This window comes from Polistes fuscatus, unplaced genomic scaffold, assembly GCF_010416935.1.
Source record: "Polistes fuscatus isolate 324 unplaced genomic scaffold, CU_Pfus_HIC Scaffold8, whole genome shotgun sequence".
Classification (NCBI taxonomy): Eukaryota; Metazoa; Arthropoda; class Insecta; order Hymenoptera; family Vespidae; genus Polistes; species Polistes fuscatus.
The window spans coordinates 2,805,441-2,821,592 of NW_025113162.1; the positions used below are offsets into that span (position 1 = coordinate 2,805,441).

The window sequence follows — 16,152 nt, forward strand, 5'->3', positions numbered from 1 at the left end:
ACATATAGAAAGGAAAGTGAGGTGGAGAAAAATTGATAAGAGAGGTGGTAGACAGTAAGAAGATGAGTACATCAAAGGAAAGAAGGAAGTAGATTCCTGACCGAAGCAAAATTTCACGTTTTCGCAGCTACCTCTTCCCTTTTTCGTTCTCTCCCACGTTTCTTTACACGCTTTAGAGTCAGCAATTTTACGAGACTAAGGGTAGATTGGTGCGATATTGCGAGAACACTTTTATGATGTCTCTATCTTTCTCTCTTTTTCTTATCTTTTCTCTGTTTTTCAAGATTATTTATTTTAATAATGTTATAAATCGTTTTTAATGACGATAGGAAAATAAGAAAAATTTTAATAATAATAACGTTAAGAGTATTCAAGATTCATCTCATTTTTTTGTTCGTTTCTATTTCATACAAATTTTGGATAATTATATTTTTGTTTTCAAAAACTCTTTTATTCTCTTTGGATTAAATAATAGAAGGTTGGTTAATCAAATTTGATCTTTTTCCTTTGCTTTTCTCTTTATCATTTTCTTTCTTTGTCTACTCTAATCCATACAACTTTCGTCAGAAAATTCAATTTACATTTAAATTCACACCTTTTTAGTTTGAAAGACGTCTTGATTTTTGTATCCTTTGTCTGTATGCGTTTATAAATACGTTATTCGGGGGGGAAAGTTAATTTCTATTTTATACCATTAAATATAAAACGTAAGTTTCAGTAAGCATTTACAATCCAGATATATTGTAGTACTTTCAACGATAGAATAAATCTTCGCTCATGCATAAACAGTTTTCATTGATTTAACAGACGTTCAGAGATACCGGGGTTTATTAAATATTTTTAGAAATAAATATATAAAATGCGTGAATAATCTGTTCTATACGATTGGTTAAAGTAATTGTGTCTTATTGTTCATTTACATTTCACTGTGTTTGGATAATAGAACGTTTCAATAGTGGAGCATGCGAATAAGTATTGTAGGGGGATGTTCGAATACTATAATAGATTTTCAGATATTTTTTATTGTTAATACTCTTCTCATACTTATTTCATAGTTGGTTTATCTTCGTAAATAGATGAGTTATGTACGAGTTTATGGTTTTCTTCTTCCTTGTTTTTTTTTTTTTAAAGAAAACAACAGTCCAATGATAAACGCTGAATTTTCTTTTCAAGCTCGTGGATGATAAGCGTGTCAGCCGGTCGTACTTTTTGAGAGACGTATGTACACATCTGCGTGTGCACTACTATACTTCGATATTCTCAGCACGAACAAGAGCTTATTGCGCACAATTTTATACGAAAGCGTAGAAAACGTGGGAAGCAGACCTTATGGCAGGACCGCTTTTCGTAACTCACATTCCTCTTCTTGAAGGTTACCTCAAACTCTTCTTCTCCCTTCTTCACCTCTCTCTCTCTTTCTCGTAAACCGATGTTCTGTTTACATTGGAAGACTTTTTCTTACAAGAATAGGTACATCAACAGCACGCGTAGCTTCCAAATTTAGCTCGAAGGATTTTATCCTTTTCCTTCTTGAAACTCGAACGTTTTACTTTCTTTGTTACTTCCTCGAGAAGAGTACCCTACTTCGGAAAAAATTTATTCACGATTTTTCTGACGTTTTAATATCGGCTTTCAAGACGCTTCTTTACGTTGGTAAGTCACGTTGAGAAGAGTTAAGTAACAACGTTAAGTAATAACATTGTTTGCATTACGATTATTACGAAAGGAAAGATCACAGAGAGAAATGTTTTTTTAAACGTGATTATGTATGTAGAATGATTAACATATTTACTTTGTTTTGTTTTTTATTTGATTCTGATCGCATTGTTTGAAGAAATATTTCGAAGTTTACTGTTATTTGTTTGGTGACAAGTATCTACGTCGCAGGAAAACGATGAAAATGGAAGACAAGACATTAGTTATTCCATGTAAGCATTTTATCTAATGAGTGTTACAAGTTCTCGCTTGCTTTTCACTCACTCTTCCTTTCTGTTTCTTTGTATCGTCCTTTTCATCCGTTTACTCTTCAAACAAACTCGATTTTTTGTTTGGTACTTGTACACGACGAGAAAGATGTTATCGATCTAAGGGGTAGTTACTAGCATTTAAAAGGAAATAATAAAAAATGTTAGCATTCGAATAATAATTTATTTACATCTTGTACTACTATATATGTCTGTGAAATTATACAAGTATCTTATGTCTTTCAACATTTTTTTTACACATTTTTATATAAAATATTTGGCTAAGGAAAAAGTTTTTTCGTATTTTTCTGATAGATGGCTTTAAAATCGTATAACTCTGATAAAAAATGTCAATACTTGGATATATTTGAAAGGTGACATTTCATAAAGTAATAAAAAAAAAATTTGTGTTTATTTATTTATACAGTCAAAAGTTATTGCATCTGGAAAATGATTAAAAAACAAAAAAGAAATTCGATACATTTCGAAAGTTTATTATTATTTATAAAACTATGAACACGACTCAGGATATTAAACAATGGTGATTTTATGGTCACGATATAGTACGCGTATCAGAAAATTTTGATGTCAAAGAGTCATCTAGCTCTGGTTGACCAATCACTGGAAAAACCGATGAAATCAAGTTTTCCAGTGACGGGATTATGATTTTATTTCAAAAATGACATAAGGTGGTCAAACAAAAATGGCACATATTTTGGTTTAATTAAACTACACATTTTAAAAGACGAAGAAAAAAAGTTTGTGGTTCTTTTTTACATTTAAATAGGAAGAACACTTTTACCTCAATCCATTATTTGCTGAAAATATTTATATTTATAATAAATATAATGCATATATATATTTAAATTTGTTTGAATATTTTTATCGAAATATTTTGACAAAATATAACATAAAAAAGACAAGTATAAATATGTGGATAAAAAAAATGAAGAAAGAATTATCGTTGAAAATGTACTCTCCTCTACGACAGTCACATAGATTATTGGATGTAATGCCAATATGACAGGTGAGAATTCCATCACGGGAACATTAAGTGTCCACTCTATCGTGATTCCAGTTTTTATTGTACATTGAATCGTTGACGTTCAACTATTCTCATCGGCATATTTAATAATTCAACTCCCACATGTCCAGTCCCTGTCAAACGCATTCGCTTCAGGACGAACGGAGATTGGTCGGCTCATTTAACTGGTAAAACTAACGACATCGATCGAGTGAGATCATTATCTATTGTGTATAGAAAAAAAAAAATTACGAATATAAAATTTGTTCGATACAACGAAGCGTTAAATTTATTATTTTCGATTTTGATTTGAAATAATCGGGAAATGTAAATATATCTGCGCGTAATTTTTTCGTGTAAATATATTTATTAACAATAATATTTCTCCGACCAAACGACTATCGATATAAAATTCTTTTATTTTAATTATATTATTTTCTATCTTTCGCATTGTTATTATATGCAATTGAATTAAATATGAACGAAATATGATCTGTGGAAAGCAACAATAAAATAAATAAAGTATGCAAGCAATATAATCAGTTGAGAGGTAAAAAGTTTAATTACGTGAATAATTGAAATTGGTTAATTAAAACGAATTATTTTTTATGTTGCATTGAAATAAATATATTTCTGAATAAAGTCGGTAAATCGTGGATGGGCAACTGGTGGCTTGCAACTTGTCTGCTTCGATAAAGTGGAAAAAAAAACAAATTTTATTATTTGACATTGCTATGCTTCGTGAGATTTACAATTTTTATTTTAAAACATAAACTGATAATGAATTTAAGGAGCAAGGGGGCGGGGGAGAAACGTGTTAATTAATAAATTTAATACGCAGGAGAAGTTATTAACTTGCGAAATGAGTAGATTGTTGAATAAAGTTCATTGTAATATATTTTTTTTTTAACTAAACGCTTCTTTAATTGTATTTATGAACTTCAGTTAGTATTCTTTCAGTAATTCACTTTTTACGCTTTATGAATTTACCTGCGAGAATAATAATATCTTTCATCCCGATTCTTTTTCCGCGTCTTCGTTAAAATATTCAATTAAAAATTTCTTCATTCTCAAGAGAACACTAATTCTTTGAGATAAATATGAGTCTCGCTCTATAAGAATTATAAATAAATGAAAATATTATTTCCAAGGTTCATTCATTTTTAAACACAGAATCATACAAAGTGGATTTTCTTTTTCAAATATTACCCAATGTACTTGTGAAATATTTTTAAGTAGATAGATCAATATAGTAGGTATATGCAATACACATAAATTTATACAAACGTATCAACACGTAGTGAAAATATCGTTAGCATAGCTGTTTGTTTGCGAATCGTCTGCTAATAAACGCTCGGTGTATGGTTACCATAGGATCTTCTCATATCAAATACTCCTCTTTAATATTGTGCGCGTCTTGAGCGTGCGAGGCATGAATACAAACGTCCATTTTCGTGACATTATCCGGAGCATTGAGAATAGGCAAGGAAGGAAGGGTTAAAGAAAGAAAAAGAAAAAGAAAAAAAAAAAAGGAAGAAGGAAAGATTTCATTCCTGGAATACGATGAAATGCGAGAAAGGAAGAGAGCAAGCAAGGAAGTTAGATAAAATCGTGGAAGAAGTATATTTTCTAGCAAATATCTAACGAAATATTTTTCTTGGCTTCGAGATTTTTTTTTTAATTTAATTTAATTTAATTTAATATATTTGTTTCTTGTTTAAAAAAAAATTCTACGAAAGGAGTAATATTTCCCAAACTCGAAGACATTTTCTTCGTACTCATGTAGTCACGGTGTAAACTGATAAAAGATGTTAATAAGGTTGAAACGGAACCCTCTTCGAACGTCTCATAGCAACACAGCGGTCTCATCGGTGCTGTAAGGGGATGAAGAAAACGAGGTGGGGCGCGCGAATAGCAATCTAGGAGGCGTGCTAGGTGGTAATTCACCGTCCTGAGGGCAAAGTCAAGAATTTCACCTTGTACGGACGCTAAGCTTCTGCTGTTGCTGTTACCGTTGCTACTATGCTATCGCTACCTTGGCCATTGCTTCTGCTGCTACTGTTGCTGCTACTGTTGCTGCCACCGTTGCCGCTGCTACTTTGCCTTCTCTTTTGACGACGACCTTTTCCCTCGGGCTGTTTGGCTCATTTGCCGCCCGACTTGTGCACGAGAACCTTTTGACGTATCCTTGCTTGCGCCTTACGACTCTTTTCCACGTCGCCATGCTCGTTTATTGACTCTATCCTCTGTCTCTTTCTCTCTCTCTTTCTCCCTGTCCCTCTCTTCTTCTTCTATATTCTCTTTCAACTTTACTTTCCACCTCTTGCTTTTTGTCTCGTTTTAATCAAGCTTCACTTGGCAAACGTCTTTATTGCGTTTAGATAGGAATATCTAGACCCGATAATACGTAAGAATTACGACAATTTACGAAATACCGGGTCATTCTATTTCGTACAATGTCTTCACATGTTGCCTACACCTATTCAGAATTTTTCAGCCCTTTTCCGTTTCTACTATATATAGGTATTACTACATATTACATTTGTGTTCCGTGTAAGTGTGAAAAAATCTTGACGAAAATTTGCATCCCCTGTGCATGATTGGCTCTATACTTTTCAGCCCTTCACATGCTAGATTCAAAACTTTTTAGCTCTTTTCTACGTAGTAGGAATCGTATATTTTTTTAAATAAATAAATAATACTCTGTTTATTTCGTCTAACAAAGGCAAAATCTTGACGCAATTTTTCACATTTTATTTCTTTATCAGTATTATCTTGTTCTTCTTTTTCTTTTTTCTTTACTTTTGTTTTATTTGATTCATATTAATATTGTGTAAGTTAATTTGAAAGTTGTTTTTATTTACAAGATTTTCAAAGTTTGAAACAAAGTTATAGAATATCTTCAAATAATTTGTAACCAACGATAAAATTAAAATGGAAATCAGTGAATTACACTTTTCTACTTCATGGAGTATTATTTTTTTTTATCTTACAATTACATTTAGCTTCTTACAAGATATTCTTAAAAAGGAAGGAGCTAGAAAGTTAAGATTTGTCAAACTTCAAAGGTGTCGGATACCTTTTAAATTTTTTTCACGGTTATAAAGGGACGGTTCCCATGGAAACCTTTCGCGATAATGCGATCTTTCCGTGGCTATTACTTACTGTCTTTTACTTTTTTATTACCTATTATTTTCTTTTTATACTTCGGCCTCGGATTACGAGAAGTTTATGACTCGGTAAAAACAGAGAAAAAAAGAAGGGTAGGATTAAGAATATGTTCTTTTTCTTTTGTAAAAGAGAGAACTTTTAAATGAAATAAGTTATTAATCGATTTGAAAGAAATTTCTGCTATTAACGTAAATGAAAAAATAATAAATATTTTTTTCTATAAATATAGAATGGGAAAGATTTCCATTTGGAAAGATTTACTTACATCTGGAAAATATAGACTAGGCTATTCGCTTTTATTTTTGCATACCGAATTTGAATGGAAATCGGTTTTGAAAACATCGATTTTGATATGTAAAGTAATCTCGTGATAAAGATTAAATTGTTAATAAATATAGAAACGTGACTTGTGTGTATATATATATATATATATGTTACGTGGTAATAAGAGAAGAACAAATTTTGTATTGTTCTTCCAAAAAACAGAGATAAAAAATAGAAAACAAATATAAATAGAATATTTGGAAAAGTAATCATAAATTATTTTGATAAAGTTTATCGAGGCGTTACTTTTAAGGAAAACAACAACAAAAAATAGGAAAGTTTCTTTATTACCAAGTAACTAACTTAATAGATTGCCCTACTTTAGATTATTTCAATGGTAATCAATAAATTCAATGTTAAGAAAATTTCGAATCGTGACAACGATTTGTCTTCAAGTTCGAGACGCGAATCGTAGATTTTCTTGGTCCGTTCCTTCTCTTCGACATCGAATTTCGTACAAGACACAGGGTGCCTTGAAATCAAGGAGAAACAAAGTTTCCGTGCTTTAGTAGGACTTTCATTGTATAACTTATTCAATGAAAGCTTGGAAGCACGTCTTACTCCACGTTAGAATAGTGTCCTATAGAAATTCTCGAAGCTTTTGTATTCTCGAAATAAATCCAAATGGCGACATGTGAACTGTAATTAGAATTCGGCCATATACCTACTATATATATTTTGCTTTATTTATTTTATATATTATATGCATATAATAATATACTTAATACGTTTAACTCCGAATCGATTTTATTCAGATCGTTATCTTTCACCCAACATTTTTTTTAACGAATTGTTCAACATTTTATATTACGTACACTTTACTTTTATAGAAAAGAAAGTATATTTTTAGTCATTTAAATGTATTGAAAAATGAAATCTATCGCACTCGGTGTATGAGTAAGTAATTATCATTTATTTCATTTCGATAATTTAAAACAATTATTGATTAATCCAAGAATCCTCAAGTTATAAGCGATTACTTATAACGAATACAAAACAATCTCTAATAACTTTTGAATTTATTTGTATTGTTTGTAAAATTGAACGATGCATCGAAGTGATTCCTTATATCAGACCGATAAGATTTATCGCAGTCGATAAATAATCAAAAGCTTGATTTGAAGAAATTTTCCGTTTTCTTCTTTTCTTATTCTTTTTTTTTCTCTCTAATTCCCGCAGCAATCGTCCTGAGAAGAAAACATTTCCGCTTCCTTTCGTCTTCCTTCTCTTTGGTCCATCAATCGTCTTTTTCGCTAGCCACGTTATATCTTCTAACGGATCGTAGATGGGGTAAGAGGGAAGGAAGGTGGGATTCGTTCGTAATCACAAGTTCAATTCAGCTCGTAACTTCCCTTCGCGGAGTGTAATTTCCAAGCCCTTAAACGGTTCCCTATCTCTTTCCCTTTCTCTCTCTCTCTCTCTATCTTTATTTCTCATGCTCTTCATAAGCTCTTTTCCTTTACTTTGCCTCTTTTTCTAATTCTTTGGCTTATTCGTCCCTTTTCCTCAATCTTCGGCCTTACCCTCGGTCTTTCTTCCTTTTTCTTTAAACGATTTCAAATCACGTTAACGCATACCCGCGACTCCGACTGATGAATATCCAAGATTAAGGCAGTACACGTAATCCTCAAGATTGCGTTTCAATTTATCCGTAATAATAGTTCGCTCAGGGAGCGAGTGCTTCCTTGTCAACTTTGGGAGGAACTTTTAAGACTGTTAAGAGTCAACGAGTCAGATTTGTATTTTTTTCTAATAATAATATCTTCAAATTTTTTTCGACTCTATGAATTTTCTCTCGTTTGGAAATGTCTTTTTAAAGTGAAACTTCTTATTAGACAAAGATAACGATTAAATTTGATAAAATTACGCGAAAAGTGAAAGAGAGAAGAAGACAATAAAATATATAAAACACAGTCGATCGATAGTTGAACGAAATTACGAAGATCTAGTATTTAGTATAATTGTAAAGTATGCGTTTGTATTTATGAGATATGTATATCGGTCGATAGTTATTGGAAGATAACTGTTTATGGAAAAATGAGTAGGGTTGTAATATATCTTGAGAGTGTTCGATATATCGTAAATGATTGTTCATTAATCGAAGAAATTGTATTCTGCAGTATAAAACACAAAGTTCGATGCATTGTCTTCTTCGAAATCCCCCGTTAGACTGTTTCATTGTCTTCTCGAAAGTTAATTAACATTTTAATTGTTTATATAATTTTCCGAAGGAATAAATTCTATTCATTTCGAGTATTATGTACGTTATATAAATAACAAGTTATATAAATAACATTTAATAAAAGAACTTACATAGAGGACAACGGAGCCAGTCTAACAGTGAATTCCGAAGAGGAAGGTACGTCGAACTTATATTTCATACTTTTAGACTATAATATACATTTTTTTCGATTAATTAGTAATCATTTAAATTATATCGCAGACTCTAATACATTTTTTACTATTATTTTGGATTGTTTAAACTAAAATACATTTGTTTTAACGTTCCTGATAAACGATTACGTTGAGTTGAAAAATTTTCATTTAACAAAATAGCCACGTGTAGAGAAGTTAGAATAATAAGTCACGGTATATTCTTTTATTATTATTTTTTTTTTTTAATAAATGACACTTGGAAAATTATCATTATTTAGTTTCTGTTTAATTACGTCGTTTCATCGTATGTTTCGAGAAGAAAACGTATATTTTAGATTGATTACTCGTTAAAGGAAATGAGTATGACAAGCTTGCGTGCAGAATAGGATAATCAAATGGTATTTTTTATGACGAGGTCGTTAAGATTTCGTAATCCACTCGCTGGTAATATTTAATTGTACCTCTTTTAATGACAATAATCACACCTACGAAAATGTTATAATTTCCTTTTTTTTATTATTGTTTTTAATATAATAACTATTATTATTTGTATTACATATAGCCATAAGTAGTTGCATGATGAAAAGAAAATAATTCGATCATTTTTATTCGTTTAAAGGAAAGATTTAAAAAAAAAAAGAAAACAATGTATGTCTCGTATAAAAATTCTTATCTTTTACATTTTTATTATAGAAAATATTTTTCTGTAGTTCTTGATCCCTTAGGTTTTAAAGATTCAACGATATCCTTTCATTGCTAGGTTTCTTTAACAAAGTCCTTCGCACTCTCGATACGATCTTTCGTACTTCGGTGAATCATCACGTTCTGTTTGCCAAAATCTTATTTACCCCTTTCCGTTCCGTCTTTCCGTATCTTCTTGGTGAAATCTAACGAGAAAAGAAGATATGTACTTTCTTTATCGTTAACATATATGTGTATGTGTATGGTATGTACTTTGTATATATGTATTATGTTACATGTATACATATCTTTCGTATTCGTAGCTTATCGATAAACTTTCGGCCAAAGGAATGTCTACAAATTCACGACTTTTTTATACGATACTATAATTTATTATACTTGTAATAGCTCGATTGGTCAGATTTACGAACACTTGTTGACGCCACTTCCCGTTGGTGACATATAGATTTGTTTTCCTGTAATTAGTTTTATTGATTTGAAAAAAATATGTTAGAAAAGATAATAATAAAAACCAGATATATCTTCAGTCATGTGATATTTCTTTTTTTAATAAAAAATTATTATTTATGGAATATTGGATAAAAATTGTTCCACACTTGTTTCTTTTTTTTTTAAATCTCCTTAAAATTTGGGAGTAAATTTGCGTTAACTTTAAAAAGGATTAATCGGTTTTATAGTGTTCAAATATTGAAAAAATTCGTTATATAGATATATATGTATATTAGATACTATATCGGACAATATTAAGTACAGTAGTTCATTTGAAACATAAAGTATGCATCTTGAAGAAATCTTATTACAAATCTCGACGAGATGCGAATACACGAGTCATTATCAACGAAGGAAGAGAAGAACTAGGAGTAAGAAGGTTGGGGAGGAAGAGGAAGAGGAATCGAAATGAAAGGAGGATGAGAAGGAAGGGAAGGAGTTGACTCTGGAAAGCCCCACGGGCACTTTATCGTGGCGTCTTACTGCCGTTTACATAACATATATACGTTGTCTCTTCTTACGGTGATAAGTTTCATAAACACACAATCATCTACTCGATAAAATGAAGTAAAGGTGCTATTCTAGCGATTTTTAACCAAATTATTTGAGACACGTTCCTCTACATTGGGAAATTTAAGCGCATGCGCGAATATTTTGATTCAACCCTGTGTTCTACATTACCATGTTATTGAGCAATGTCGCAGAGAAGTTTACACACACAGGGATATGTTTGATTGATATGCGTCATTTCGATCAAAACGCAGCATGCATTATATAATACATATGTATATATGTAATACATATACATCGAGTTACTTCTCTTCAAATTTGTTCACTTTTTCTATAACTATGCAAAATTCTTCGGATTTGAGAAAAATACAGAATACAGAATAAATTTTTCGTTCTTTTCATTCAAATATTTATATTCAAATGTCTTTTTATATATTCTATTATCTTGTAAATATCTTCAAAATAAACGTCAATACTATTGGAACAAGATCTATTAAATAATATAATTGGATTAATCAAGAATTTGGAAATTCGTATTACGGAAATACGATTAGACCATATCAATAATTACACGTTACAATATTACGAGGAAGATATTGGCTAATGAAAGATAAATGGATGGGAACTACTATGTTGGATCATCGTAATGGAGTACTTTTGAGGGTCAGTGTGGTCCTAAGAGATTCTTGAATCTCTGATCGACTGTGAACGTTTGTTTAGGGGAATCCTTCTATTGCTTCATGATGTTACGCTTTCTATCTCTATCTCACTCAGTCTATCTCCAGTTTTCTCTCTTATTCGTCGTTCCTGCTTCATCTTAGGTAGTCAGTCGTTTCCTCGTCCTTGTTTCCTCTACTCGAGCGGCCAACCAAGCGGTCGACGTGTAAGGTTTCGTCGTCGAGGTACATTCAACAGGTATCTACACGACCGATGAGCTTGTGCCACCCCTCCAACCCACTCCCTACCTTTCTGACAGCCTTTCTCTCTCTCTCTCTCCCTTTCACATTTTCTTTCTTCGTTCAACCCTCTGTTCGGGTTCTATAGCATACTACTCCCCACTCAAACAGACCAGCAGTGATCCGCGTTTTCGGTCCAAGGACGCTTGCGTCGGCAAAGTAGACATCGCTCTTTCGAGTTGAACTAGCCGTCGACGGCAGTACGCCGTCGACCGTCGAAGGTGTTCGGTCTACTTGTCGATGGTATTCCCGGTTCGACATTTTTTTCCTATTCTAACTGTTTATTCGATATAAGAACTTTTGTTTTTATTTTTAATTCCTCAAACAGTGCATTTGAGAGATAGGAAAAGTCTCTGGTGCGTTTAACGAATATATTTGTTATATATTGGGCTTGATATTTTTTTTTTCTTTTACTTTGATAGAGTCAGTGGTGAAAGAGGAGGAAGAACGTTGTTTCAATAAGGTGAGAGAAAGAGAGAGAGAAAGAGAGAGAGAGAGAAAGATAAACATATGAAAAGATAAAAAGATAGTAAAACTAGCTAGGTTGCTTCGGTTTCTGCTGATCGGATCCTAAATTCTTTGCTGTATCCTTCAAGGAGTTGAATTCAATCTCCGAGAGCTATTGGGTAAGGGGAAACATAACTTCCTTCTCGATTCATTTTTTTTTCTTATGTACGGCCTCGCAATCCGATTGGCTTGGATTGGATTTAGCTTGTAATAAATCTCGTGGTACTTTCGATAAATGTGTTAAGAAGCAGGAAACGAACGAACGAACGAATCTTTTTTTTCTTATTCTTCGGATTTTTTTTCTTTTAAAATAAAAGTGTGCTCGATGAAAAAAAAAGTTCAAGTTTTTCATGTTACGTATTTACCTGTCTGTCTATTTATCTATGTAAAAATAAAGATAATCGTATTTTTCTTTTTTTAACGATTGTTACATACGATTTTTTAACAGTTAAGCGAATTTTCAAGGAAATTGGCTCGTTAAAATAGAACCAATGAATTTTGTTGCCGAACTTTGATCGACTAATGCACTGATCTCACATCAGTGAAATGTAAACTCGGTGTATCACTTTGTTTGCCGTTCGTTAAGTGTGTGCGGTGAATTTTGATTTAGTCTATGCGTCGGGATCGACTCTCTTGATTGGCTTCTTTGTCGAACCAATGTACTCCCGCGCTTTTGTCGAGCGAAATTGACATTGAGAGAGAGAGAGTGAGTGAGTGAGAGGAAGGGAGAGAGGAAGAAAGAGAAAGAGAGAAAAGTAACTCGTTCATACAGAATTGTAACGCGTTATGCGATTAAATAACGTTCGTCTAATGCTTTAGATATCTTTTTTTTTTTTTTTTAAGTTTTTCCACGCAAGCAAATTTATGAATATTCATACGTAACGAAATTTATGTCATCGCGTTTTTCTACGATAAAAAATTGAGGAAAAAATTAATAAGCAAAATAATTGAAAAAAATTGGCTCAAATATCGCACGAATTATATAAAATTAATCATTTTTAATCAGAAATGCTTTTCTCTTTTTTTCTGACGATTTATTTTATCCTACTTTTTTTGTATTTTTTTTTTCGAAGCAGTAACCTTAGTAGTCTTAGGTTGATTAATTTATCGTGAAACAAAGTTTTGGATATAAAGCGTTTTAAACTCGATCGTGCGACTTAAAGCGGAATTAGAATTCCAACGATAGCGTGGAAAATATATACTTACGAAGATAGTTTCGTGTTAGCGAGTTACGAGGGGGGAACTTGTTCGAGATTAATGATAAGTGGTTGACACGTGCAAACCGCAGAAACGAAATTTTCTACGATATATTGAAGAATTTTATTATATTTTTCTAGAAATAAGTCGATTTTACTTGTACTATTCTAATACAATATTGTAGATCAGGTGTATATATTATTATCATCAATCATTTATGTACAATTATATAACTAACAAGAAATTTGTTCAAAATTAATAGAAAAAGAAACACAATTGTCTTTGTAAAGTTTCATTTGTTTCTTTCTATTATTTTTCTGTACATTCTTTCTTCATTTTTTGTGTTCGTTCGACTTTCACAATCGAATATCGATTTGAAGAGCATAAAGAGGTTCTCGGTTCTCGAGATATTTTGTCGAGTTGCTTCACATGAAACTGATTTTCGAAAGGAGCTATTTTTCTTTTCATGAAATTCACTCAACCGCGGTCCGGATAATCGATCGACGATCACGTATTCGATTGCACGTGCTATGAAATAATTACGCGTGCAACGAGAAAAGCGGATTCTTTTTGCTTTACGATTCAACTTCTGTTAGTCGATGCGTGCCTTGACCTAAAGAGACCTTCTACGTTTTGTACTACTTTGCTGTTTTCTTTCAACGAACGAATGTTCTTACTTATTTTCTGTCCCCATTTTTTATTTTCATTCATTGGTTAGACGAAAATTAATTTGTCATCAAATTTTTCTGTATGTTTTTCACATTCATACAGGAATCAAAATTTGATCGATAAATCATGCACATTTGATCTTCTCATATGTAAATAAATTTATTCATTCATTCGTACAAATTGTTCGATAAATTTATTTCGATAAATAATTTTAAAACATTTCTCATTCTCGTACCACATAATTTGTTCTTTTTCGTTTTTATTTTTTTTATTTTCATTTTCTATACAATTCTATTCTCATTTTGTCAGACATGTCAAAAGTGCACACATTGCGGCAGCACTTTGTTCAAAATTGAGGAAAAGCCTTCTCTTATAAGGATATACTTCAATTCTCTCATCTTGCATTCTTCTTCACGTTGTCCCGTTCCCTTTCTTTCTTTTACTTTATTTCGCGCATGCTGCATTCTAGTATCGATATTTTCTTATCTAGGTCAAATAACTTCGAATATCAACCCTATTATCCCACCAAAATTTGTATTCATTATATTCTGTAATTTTATGAAGTTTTATTGTTTTTATTTTAAACTTAGCAATAATTTGATAGTCACGCGTTGAATTATTCTTCAAAATAGAAGAGTCTTATAAAGCGAACCGATTATTTCAAATTTTATTGCATTATATAGGAAGAGAAAAGTTAGTTGGAGAAATTTTTGAAGGAGTCAAGAGAAAAGCGAAATAAATTTAAACGAAATCCTTAACGCGCGCGCGAAATGACGCTATGTAGAATTTGACGAAAATTTAAGTCCGCTTATGCTTAAAATCTTATTAAAGCTTTTCGCGAGGTAGCATGCGCGCGCGCGCGCGCACTGATACTTCGCGATTTAATTCCCACGGCGATGCTTTTGTTATACGCCGTTAAATTCATCTCTACGTCATTCGTGAGATTGCGCCATAGAAAAGTTTACGATCCTTGGCTGAGAAATGACAATGGTGAAACATAGATCTAAGAAAAGCAAAGATTTCCCTACGAAATATGTTTATAAAGCTACAATTCTCATGAAATGTACAAGATTTGCATCCAAAGATAATGAACAAATTACATTTCTTTTTTTTTTCTCGAAAAAACATGTAAATAAGTCGAATAGTTAGTCAATAAAAAATGCCAGAGATATTTTAGCATATATTACATTTAAATAATATAATTTATATATAATAATATAAAATAATAGTATAGCATTTTTTTTTTTTGAAACTTGATAGTATTCAATTGTATTTAAGTAATAAGAATCTAATAAGTAATCGGAATATTCATTATTAATAAACTGAATTTATTTTAACTTGAATATTTCGATTACAACATAATTATTTTGTCAGTATAAAAATACACAAATTTCAAATTACTTATTATTACTATGTTAAAGTAATAGCATTACTTCTATTATGCTGTGTTAAAATAATGGCCTTGTTTAGTTAGCATTAGCATAATATTTCAAAGTAATTGAATGAAAATGTTGATATTATTATATGCAAAATAATTTGCAATAAAAATATAACAAATTCCAACTACTTATTAACATTTGACATTACTTATTACTTAATCTAATAAACACCTACGAAATAAAGTAATTTGTTCTTTGATTAGTTAATAATAATTATCCTTATGATTAAAGAAGGCTGAAAGTTTTAAAACAAGATTATGGTCGAATCTAGGATGATGCAATATTACGACTAATTATGAATTAATTATTCCTGGTAAATTAAACGAATTGCAAACTCATTTTCTCCTCGCCATCAATTTGATCATTCATCTTATTTTCTCTTATTTTTTCCTTCGTCCCAATTCGTTTTCGTCTGTTCTGACTGTAATAGTAATCCTGCATCTTATTTAAAAGAGACAATCTGTTTGAAGGTGAGCTCGACCGGTTCGATTTTATTTCTTGATGGTCTTTTCAAGGACTGAAAGAAGGGGAAAGTGTATGTGTGTGTGTATGTATATGTGTATGTATGTATGTATGTATGTAGTTGAAAGGAGAGAGAAAGAAAATAAAAAAGGACAGAGCATAGCCAATAGCGCTGTTGCTGTGAGAACTCGAACTTTCCACCATTCTTTTTGTCTTGTTGAATGCACGTCGAAAGAGAACGTGTATAAGAGTGTATAAGTATATATGTATATATAGGGTGTACTGCTTAACTTTATCATCAGAAATATTTCCGTTTTAAAACACATTGACCGCTACGTCAGTTATTCGTGACTGACGTTTAT

General features: G+C 31.6%; 1 protein-coding gene across 5 annotated transcripts in view; it reads left to right on the top strand.

Moving 5' to 3' along the window:
- Positions 1–16,152, top strand: part of LOC122525017 (prolyl endopeptidase FAP-like) — a 189,353-nt gene that overhangs the window by 14,933 nt on the left and 158,268 nt on the right. For 2 of the 5 annotated variants that reach the window (XR_006305684.1, XR_006305685.1), the window contains exon 1: positions 11,694–11,979. The exons of 1 other annotated variant lie outside the window; for it this stretch is intronic. The gene's annotated coding sequence lies outside the window, so the exon portion shown is untranslated. 2 more of the 5 variants (XR_006305686.1, XR_006305687.1) reach the window with 2 other exon arrangements.